This window comes from Meriones unguiculatus, chromosome 4 (genome assembly GCF_030254825.1).
Source record: "Meriones unguiculatus strain TT.TT164.6M chromosome 4, Bangor_MerUng_6.1, whole genome shotgun sequence".
Taxonomy (NCBI): domain Eukaryota; kingdom Metazoa; phylum Chordata; class Mammalia; order Rodentia; family Muridae; genus Meriones; species Meriones unguiculatus.
In genome coordinates this window covers 82,429,496-82,440,552 of record NC_083352.1, presented here as the reverse complement: position 1 = coordinate 82,440,552, position 11,057 = coordinate 82,429,496, and positions in this window count along the sequence as shown.

Genomic DNA, 11,057 nt, shown 5'->3' with positions numbered 1-11,057 from the left:
CAGAAGCAGAACTAACAGAAGCCAAAAAGCAAGTTTAGTCCTTTAGAGATACCAAGTGTCTCAGAGTATAGTAGCCAAGGAGCAGCGAGGGAGTTATCAATTGGAGATGTTTCAGGTCCTTTGATCAGTCACTGCTTAATGCTTTGGAGGAGTCTGACACCCCACCCTCAAAAGGAAACAAATTAGAAAGCTGCCTGGTCTGTTGCCTGTGGAGGTGAGTCTGGCTAAGGAAACTTCTGTTTGGACACCTAGGAAGGGCGGGAGCCTGCTGCTGTGTCCAGTGTCCAGGGTCTGCGAGATGTCACTGTTTCCCCCTTGTCGGCTCAGGTATATAGATGTGTGGTCGCCACCCCTGGGTGTCCTTACTGTGTGCTCTCTGCGTCTCTCTATGTGTTTCTGTCAGTTCTGTTTCCCTGTATTGACCAGTGGCTTTCTCTGGTGAGAGAAACCCACACGCGCGCACACACACACACACACACACACACTCCCCACTTAAGACTTGCCCCCACTTGTTGGGGACCCAGATCATTTTGGCTTTGCTAGATCACCCAGGGAAACAACACAAACCCTCCAGCTGCCCACTCCTGGAGGGCTCTCTTGTTAATTGACTCCTCCTCATGATCCTGTCCTGGTTAGTCCCTGTGGAGGCAGGGAAGGGCTGGGCCTCTCATCCAGGGACCCTGCTGCCTAAGCAAAATGCACACAGGGGGGTGGACACACCTTCTCTGGTGATGAGATGCAGTTAGCTTATAGATACCCAGCAAAGTCTTGCTCTCTATCAGAAGACTATCTCCTAGCTGAAAGTGCTGTTCCCCAATCAAAGATGCAGATTTACAACAAAGGTTCCTGGGATATGGGCAGAAACCAAATCCCCGGCAATAGCCCAACACCAAGTTCCTATATTTGTTCAACCAACCATTCTGGCTACCCCTGTCTAGATTAAACAACACCCAGTGACCCTGGAAACTAAAAGGGGAACTGTAGTCCACATTGTCCGGCTTAGAGAGATAGGTGCCCTGTGCCCTGCCAGTCACCCTGGAATAGCTCTCTCCTGTCTATGAAGAAACTTGGGACCTGTGATTCTCCTGTGAGGCTCCACAGTGCTGGTTCTCAACCTGTGGATCATGACCCCTTTGGCAAACCTTTATCTCCAAAAATATCTGTTACAACTCATCACAGTATGAAGTAGCAACAAAAATAATTTTATACTTGGGGGTTCACCACAACATGAGGAACTTTATTAAAGGGTCACAGCATTAGAAGGGTGAGAGCCACTGTGTCAAAAGTTTTCTGGGTCTATATATACCGACCTTGGGCTACATAATGTTGGGTTAGAGAGCCCAATTTTGTACCTCAGAGGCTACCTATCTCGGCTACCAGCTGAAGGGAGCAACAGGAGCCACCTCAGAGTAGGACTGCTGCCTCCATTCAGATCCCAACTCCAAAGAGAGATTCGAGAGTTCCTAGGTGCCGTATTGATGCCTCTGGAATCCAGAATTTGCAGACATAGCAAGGCTTCTATACACCAGGACAAGGGGTCTAACAAAGAGGAACACTGAGCCCCTAATCTGGACTGAGACTAAACAAAATTGGCACTTGAGGTTTTAAAAACAGCTCTGACTCCAGCTCTGGCCCTAATACTTTCAGCTGTCTCAAAACCTTTTCATCTGTTTGTCCAGGGTACAAAAGACATTACAGATGGGGTTTCAACCCAAACTTTGGGGCCATGGAAACGCCCTGTGACACACCTGTCCAAATGATTGGACACTGTAGGCACAGATGGCCAACCTATCTAAGAGCTGGGGCAACTGTTGCTGGTCTATGGAAACAAGCAAAGAAGTTAACCTCTGCGTAGTCAGGGTCTTACACTAACAGCACCCCCACACTGTTGAGGCCCCCTTGCGAGGAAAGAATCCTGGCTGTCCAATGTCTGTGTGACCCAGTACCAGGCCCTACTCCTTCACCACCCTCCAGTGGCTTGAGAAACTGCCATCAGCCCTGTTACCCTCTTGCCTGGTGACGGCCCACAGGTGCTCATCCATGACTGTCACCAGAGGAAAGGTAAATTCAGGTTCTGTAGGGGCTGTAAGTAGTTACTTTAACTGAAATGATTTGGGCCCAAACCAGGTACCTCAGCCCAGACAGCAGAACTAATCAATGTGGCCCAGGCTCTCTGCTGGGGAAAAGGAAAGTCCATTGCCATATGCACGGACAGTTGCTATGCTTTTACTACCACGCATATCCATAGAAAAGGAGAGCTTCTCACTCCTGGGGGAAAGGACAGTATCTTGACCCCCCTAAAGGATATTTGGCTTCCCAATGAGTTGGGGTCCTCCACTGCTGTGGACACCAAAAAGACTCCCCGAGACAAGAGGCAACCAGGCCCCTGACCTGAAAATGGTCCTAAGACCAGTGAGTTCTGTTGATATTTTGATGACACACCCCCAACATGGTGCTGACTCAGACCCCATGGTACAACCAAGAGAAAATAGGGGTGCAAACAGAAGGAATGGACAGCTCAACCCCAGAGCTTGGTGGAGGATACCACAATCAGATCGTTGTCCCAGAAACAACTGGAAAGACTCTGGTAAGACCTTCACCAAGCAACTCGCCTGAGGTCCACAAAACCTTCTGAGTGCCTCACACCAAGTTATGTTTTACCTGGAGTGGACAGAATGGTGCAAAATGTCTCAGCCAGATGCCAACGTCGTGCTCAAGTAAATCCAGAACAAGGAACCCTTTCCCAGGAAGGGGTCCAAAGGAGAGGCCAGCACCCTGGCAAACTCTGGGAACCTGGCTTTACTGAGATCTGGCCTAGCAAGGGAGGAGAAAACAAAGTACTTGTTAGTTTTTATAGATGGGTAGAGATGTTCCCCACCCAGACTGAAACTGCTCACATAGTAGCTCAAAAGCTCCTACAGACACTGGTGCCTCAATTTGACCTCCCCCTAACAATGGAGTCCAACAATGGCCTGGCTTTCATAGCCAAAACCTCGCAATAAATAATAAAATCTTTAGGGATAGATTGTAAACTTCTCTGTGCATATAGACCTCAGAGTTCTGGGCAGGTAGAAAAAAAAACAAGGACATTAAAAAAAAAAATCAGACAAAACTCTAATTAGAGTCCAGCGAAGGGTAGACAGGCCTCCTTTCTTTGCTTTGCTTCGGGTCCGCTGCACCCCACATAGGGAGGGATTTACTGTCCATGAGACAATGTTTAGCAGACCTCCTCCATGGCTTACCCTGCTCAGAGACAAGCAGTTGGAAGAACTCTCTAACCATTCCTTTCTCAAGACACTACAGGCCTTCCAGCCCTCCATAAAGGCCACTTACTAGACTAAGAGAGACGCAGGCAACCTCTGAGTATTCAAGTCTGGTGATAATGTCTGGGTCAGGCAGACAGCCAAAGGGTACTTAAAGCAACTTGGAAAGGGCCCTACATGCTGATTTCAGCTGTGAAAGTGGCTGGCTTTATACCATGGATCCACCACACCCACGTCAAGAAAGTGGAAACGAGGGCCAACAACACCCAATGACTCTCTGGGACTTCCAGCTCATTATGGTTTCCTCAGGCCCCAGGCCCTCCCACTCTCCAGCCCTCTTCCTCCTCCTAAGTCTTATGTTTGGTCTGAAAACAGGAAAATGGTCCAACCCTCACTGTCCTCAGGCCTGGAACTGGAACTAAGGAAGACAGATATAGGCAAGGTATTAGCTAGTATGACTACAGGCCAGCAACCAGAGAAAGATGTGAGATTATCTTTTCAGATAAGAATAGAGTTTACATTTCTATTCATGCCCTGTGGCTTGGCCCCCTAGTTGCCAAGAACAAGTGAGTATCCATTACAAAAGATTCTAAAATGAAGACTTCCTGAAAGCACACAGATAAATATATAGAAAGAAAGCTCCCTCCCAAGAAATGCACAACAGGAGAATGCAATCCAATGGCCATAAAATTAAAAATCTGGAAATTCTGTAAGAAAGATTCTGGACTTTAGAAAAGAGGAAAAAGCTGGGAATTGGACTCCACGCCACAGAAAGGGACCCTGGGAATAGAGTTATATTCTCAGCCAGATATCAAAGAATCTCCAGTTATGCTTACACCCCCAGCCACCATCCTCTGTAGGGAAATGCACTAACCAGACTGTCAGCCCACAGACTACCAAAACTCACTGTGACTGGGGCAGCCCAAATTAATGTCAGAGGACTTACAAAGGGCTGAACTTGTCAAATACCCAAAACCTTTACCTAGGCACTTCCCCTGATTCTGCTGCCTGCTAGTCTGCCTACAACATTACTGAGCCCCAAGACTACTTGGTGGCCATGTAGTCATGGTTTGACTAAATGTGCCCCTTCTGATGCTTTCTAAACGAGTTGACCCGTTGCTTAGCACCTAAAGCTATTAAAAGTTTCCGTTTCTGAATTAAAACAACAGTTAGAGTCCCTTGCAGACCTGGGCCTACAGAATTGGAGAGGCTTAGACTTACTTCTCATAAGATAAGGAAACTATACCTGTCTTTCTGAGAAACCTGTTTTGCCTATGCTAATTGATCAGAAGTAATTAGAGAAAATCTTGCCACGGTTGGGTGTTGGTATAATGTTCTTTTGGAATGTATACAATTTACCCTTGTTCATGCAAATGCTGATTTCTTCCCCCCCCATCTGGTTTCAATCTGGACATTGCTTTGTGATGTTTATTCTAAGCATCACCTGTCTCAAGTTTGTGTAAACATGCCACCATTTGTTCTCTGTATTGTTAATTAAACAACGAGCCACAATTCTGTGTAATGGAGAAGATAGGGTGGGACAACCTGGTCGGGAGGGGAGAGAGAGAAAGATGGAAGGAGGAGCGGAGAATCCGCAGAAGAGGTCTTGGAGCCATGTGGAGAGATGGGACCGGACCTAAGATATGACTAAAAGCAAGTATAATGGGTAAAATCTGAATGGTAGGAAACTATGCGGGCTTGGAGGTTTAAGTGGAATAACTATTGCCCAGCATTGTGCTCTAGGTTAATTAAATAAATCCCAGTCTCTGTGTGGTGATTTGGGTATACAGCTGGTTTAGGACTAACCACTGCTTAACTAAAAGATAATTCAATAGTAAATATTAATATAACACATAACAGTTGGGGGAAACTTCAAAAGAGAGAGAGAAAGATATAAATCAAAGAACTGATACCTGTCTCTATTCTCTGGTCCTCCTGGCTAACTAATCTGCTGTCAGCACTAGCTGGGCCTGTAATTCACATTCTGGTTGGAACAGCATGGTGCTGCATTTTTAGCTCTATGACCAGGTGTGCATCAGTGCAGTAAAATTAATGGTCCTTAGAACCAACCACATCTCTTTAGAGCAGGATGAGTCCATGATTTGACTCACTCGCTAAGTGGGGAATATAACAGGGTCCCAAACCTTAGCACAGCTGACTCCATAATAGAAGTACCATTCAGGCCATAAAATCCAGCACATAGACAATACCACCTGCCAAAACAAAAACAAGGACCTAATCCATTTGGGGGGGAGGAGAGGGGGTTTCTGTAGTTCGGCTTCTGGCTGTTCTTGTTAACTAAAGTATGTCAACCCAGGATATGGTCTTTATGCTTAAAAGCTCACTCTGAAAGAAGTCTCAGGGCTACAACTAGGATCTTAAACACTCAGTGCAGTCACCAGCCAGCTAATAAAGACTTTCTATTGGCTTAAATCTCCCCATGTAAGGCCGTGCCCCCTTCTCCGGAGAATCGTATTTATGTCTTGTTATTTTGTGCGGTGCTGTTTTAGAAGAGACAGATGACCTTGATCTCCTGATTCTCTAGCCGCTTCCTGCCAGGTCAGCAGTTCTCAACCTATGGGTCACAACCCTTTTGGGGGAGTCAAGTGACCCTTTCACAGGACTTGCCCAAGACCATCAGAAAAGACAGATATTTAGGACTCATAACAGTGGCAAAATTATAGTTATAAATTAGCAACGAAAGTAATTTTATGGCTGGGGGTCACCACAACATGAGAAACTATATTAAAGGGTCATGGCCTTAGAAGGGTTGAGAACCACTGCCCTGAGTGAGGGGATTTCTGCTATACACTACCATGCCCGGCTTATGCTGTGCTGGGGCTGGAACCCAGGACTCCACCAACATTAGAGAAGCACCATTCCAACTCAGCCCACAGCCTTTCAAAGTTATTTTCTACTGAAGGCAGGGATAGAATAAGGCAAATCACTGATTGACCACTGCTGGTAAAGTCTGGAAGCAGTAAAGATGAAGGACAGGAGAGCCTAATGGTCAGGCCAGTTGAAACTGGGAACTTTGGAGGTTATCACCCTGACCTGATCCTGACTTCCAGGAACGCATGTCATCAACTGTCTCAAGCTGGTGACGCTTCTTTGATCTCTAACACATTCTGTTTGGGGGACCTATATAATGCAGCAGTCCCTATCTTTGTCATGGGAACATAAAAGGACTCTATGATTGCAGAGCTGTGGGTACACTTGATCCCATGGAATGGTGGCACACACCTGCCATCCTAATACTTGGCAGCCAGAGGCAGGAAGACCAAGTGTTCAAGGCCGCAGACCTGAGTTCAGTTCCCAGCAGGCAGAAGCCAGTGCCCCAACCAATCAGCATCTGTCAGTATGAACCAACATGCATTCTGCTCTTTTGTTGCTGTTTGTTTTTGTGGTGCCGGGGATTAAACACGGAACCTGGCCTGTTAGATCAGGATTGATGTGGGAAAGAAAGAGGAGACCGACCTCTACAAGACCAGATCGTCCATTAGTCAGAACCATTGAAGCATACTAGACTCTATGGGAATGGAGACTGTGGGTCCAGACAAAGGGAACTGTAGGGGGAGGTGTCTACTGAGCAGAAGAGGGAACTTTTGGGAGGAAGGCTTTTGCTTTTAATTAATTAACATCCTGACTACACTTTCCCCTCCGCCCTCTCCTCTGAGTCCTCCTCCCCAACTATCCACTCCTCCTCCCTTTCTCTTCAGAAAAGGAGAGGCCTCCCATGAATATCAAACAGCTTTGGCATACCAAGATGCAATAAGAACGGACACATCTTCTCCTATTGAGGCTAGAAGGGGCAGGCCAGTGAGAGGAAATAGTCCCAAAGGCAGGAAACAGTCTGTTCCCACTGTTAGGAGCCCCACATGAAGGCCAAGTTACACAACTGATACATAATGGGGGGGGGGGGGCTAGATTAGTCCCATGCATGCTCCCTGGCTGGTGGTTCAGTCTCTGTGGGCTCCCATGCAATGGGGAGGAAGGTTTTATCAGTGCATATATTTAGTCTTTATAGTTTGAAGGCCAGCTGCCCTCAGCGGATGCTTCAGTGCTATGCTGGCTTTCTTGAAAGGCAGGTGTTCTTATCATTATGCTGAATCAGGAGTTTTTCAGATCTCTGAGGTTCTGTGTTTTAGGTCCTTAGCTCTTCATGACACATGCCTTTCATCGGTGAGTTATACCCCAGCCCTAAACTACACACCTGCTGCCTCTGAGATACATTTTATTTTATTTAGGCTTTTAAAAGCCAGAATCTCATTAAGTGGTCACACTTGTCCTGGAATGCTCTATGTAGACCAGGCTAGCCTGAGCACTGCTGTGTTCTTCCTCCTGCTCTGCCTCCTGAGTGCTAGGATTTCAGGGTTAAACCACCACACCTGGCTGCATGCAACCTGCTTTAATTTTTTTCCTATTATTTTATTATGAATTTTTTGTGTGTCTGTGTATGTATGTCTGTGTACCACATACATGCTTAGTGCCCATAGAAGAGTTACACACACTTGTGAGCCACCATGTGGATGCTGGAAGTAGAACCAGATGCTCTGAGAAGAGCAGCCACTTAATCAGAGTCATTCCTCCATCACCGCTACCATGCCCATTTAATGTTTGTTGTTTTGTTTTGTTTTGTTTTGTTTTACTTCTTATGAAATCTGCATTTTAACAAAAACCAGATCAGTGCAAAGTCCCTGCGGCTGCTAGGTAGAGGCTTTGAAGATGGAAGGTGGTTATGTCTTAGTTACCAGACTATGGACTGGTTCAGGAGATAAACAACAGTGGCTAGTGGTGCAGTACAGAAGCCTGTGTGGATGGAGGACAAAATTAGGGTAGGAACCCAGATGACTGGCTAACTTGCTAGGGCCTGGGGAGGGAGGTGGCTCTTGAGAACTGACCCAGTAATATCCAGGCAGTTTGCTAGGTGAGAAAGCAGGACTTCTGTAGGTTTTCACCATGAAGCCAGGGACCTGGAAGGCTATGATGTGTTTGATTTCCCTCTGCCCCAGACTCTAACCCAATAGTCCTGGCTGTGGGGACTTCTGCCTGCCCTTGTCTGCTCTGCATGCCTTCAGGCTGTGACTCTCCTTCCTACCAGCTGGAGATTGCTGGGGTTGGTCTGGTGCTATGTATTCAAATGCTAAATACGGCCCCCAAGATCTAGTTGCAGTCCTATACATTCTCACTTACATGGAAATATGTTGTGTAAATTTTGCTCCCTTGTTATTGCTGATTGGCTAAGAAAGAAAGGCCTGTAGCTGGGCAGAATAGAAGTAGGCAGAGCTTCGGTTCCTGGGCTGGAGGTCTCAGGTAGGGGCCGTGAGGGCCGGAGAAGTGGAAGAGAGAAAGAAGGAAGATGAAGAAAGCAGTCATCCTGATAGCGCAGATCCAGCCCAGACAGGACTTATTGGCAAATGACTTGGGAAATGCAGCTGAGAGACAGCTAGACTAGATTAGAAAATTTGTTTAATCATACCTACTCAGTTATTGTGCTAAAGAGGTTTTAAAAAAAAAATCTATAAGTCTCTGTCTCAGGTCATAGAGTAGCCCTGAAGAGTTCTTAAATAATCAACAACAGGAAATGGCTACCACTGTCAGGTTGAGTTCATCAGAAAGAAGCAGCGGTCTGTGACACCTGTGACAGTGGCAGGCTCACAGGCTCACAGGCTAGCTTGGGGCCCACAGAGGAGCTGTTGATCCCCACAGATGGGGATCTTTTGGGGCCAGAAGACACAGGTAATGCTAGGGCCCCTGAAACCCTCTCTCAGGCTCCACCTGCTCGACTACTGCTCAGTGTAAGGAGCTTGTCAGAAGTTTTCTAAGTCCCTTCTCTTTCTGGGCCTCATGCTTTTTCAATTTTCTCCCAAGACAAGTTTTCTCTGTGTGTCCCTGACTGTCCTGGAACTTACTCTGTATACCAGGCTGGCCTCAAACTCACAGATCACCTGTGTCTCCTGAGTGCTGAGATTAAAGGTGTGCACCACCACCATCTGCCTGCCTGAACCTCATGATTTTGATGAAGGTGAATTTAGATGAAGGAAAGACAATGAGTTGGAACATGGCATTGTACTGGGCCAACCACCCTCTCCAGCATTCCATTACCCCTAGAAAACCCATGACCAGTTTTCCATCTCCAACTAGTGTTAGATCACAGAGGCTGCCAGTGTAGAGGGGATTCACCGCACCTTGTATTTAGTGCCTTTCTGTAATCTGCTAAGGTCCTAGCATGTGTCAGTCCTGAGATCTGACAGGACAATACAATTAACTTCCAAAATTTTTGCCTTCTAACCTATCTAATACCTCCACTTGTTGGCTAGTTTTATGTGAACTTGACATGAGCTAGAGTCATCAGACAGGAGAGAGGTCAGTTGAGAAAATGCCTCTGTAAGAGCCAGCTGTGGGTAAGCCCGTAGGGCATTTTCTTAATTAGTGACTGATGTGGGAGGACCCAGGTTATCTTAGTTAGAGTTTCCATTGCTGTGAAGAGACACCACGACCAAGGCAACTCTTGTAAGGAAAACAGTTAATTGGGGCTGTCTTACAGTATCAGTGGTTTGGTCCATTATCATCATGGTGGGAAGCATGGCAGCGTGCAGGCAGACATGGTGCTAGAAAAGGAGCTGAGAGTTCTACATCTTGATCTGAAGGCAGCTGGGGGAGCCTGTCTCACGCTGGCCAGGCTTGAATAACCACAGTGACATACCTCCTCTAACAAGGCCATATCTCCTCCAATAAGGCCAAACCTCCTAATACTGCCACTTCCCATGGCCAACCAAACTCAAACCACCACACAGGGCATTATGCATGCTGCCTGCTCTGAGCTGGCGGTCCTGGATGCTAGAAGCAGCAGGCTGAGCAAGGCACAAGGAGCATGCCAGTAAGCAGCACCCCTCCAGGCTCTCTGCAACAGTTCCTGACCCCAGGTTCCTACCTTGAGTCCTTGTCCTGGCTTCCATCAATGATGAAAAGCGATACGGAAGTGTAAGCCAAATAAACCCCTTCCTCCCCAAGGTGCTTTTGGTCATGGTGTCATCACAGCTTGGTCATTGGTCATCACAGCAGTAGAAACCCTAACTAATACACTATTAATCTTCTAAACTCAGAAGCCCCTACATTCCAAGCCCAGACAACGCTATCAAAACTCAGACGTCCCTTCCCTCCTAAGTTTTGTTAGGCCCAGCACGAGCCTAAATATAAGAAGGTATGAAGAGAACTCAGGAAACTGATCATCCATCGATGCAAAATCACAAGAGGTGCATTCTGACCATTGCGCAATGGGGTCACCCCTGCTGGTCAGCAAGGAGTGGCACCGGGAGACAAAGACCTTAGGTTTTTAAAAGACACAAGGCGGGAATCTCCTGGGGTTGCTATCTTGGCAATTTGGGATTGGATGAGGTGTTTAACTTTTAAAATAATTGGTTAGTTCTGGTCACCCTTAGGTCCCGTCAGCCCTGCCGTAAATATCTGATCTCCAAGTCAGTTTGGAATTTCTTGCCAGATGAGATATAGCTACAGTTAAAGGTGGGAGGGTCTGTTCTGAGGAGTGGGGGTTTCAGGCTTTGGATCAAAGGTTAGGAGCTATGCAGGAGAAGGATTGGGGTCATTTGGCCCAGTTTCCAAACAAAGCTCATCTCACAGGCACAGCCGGTGATTTATTCTCCATTTAGTAGGGATCTCTGCTTGTTCTCTTCCTTATCTCTGCCCTCACAGATGGCTGATGTCAGGAACTTTTACATTCCTCGGCTCTCTGGAGAAGCACTGAGAGGCTTTAATTAACATGGGCCTAAAACT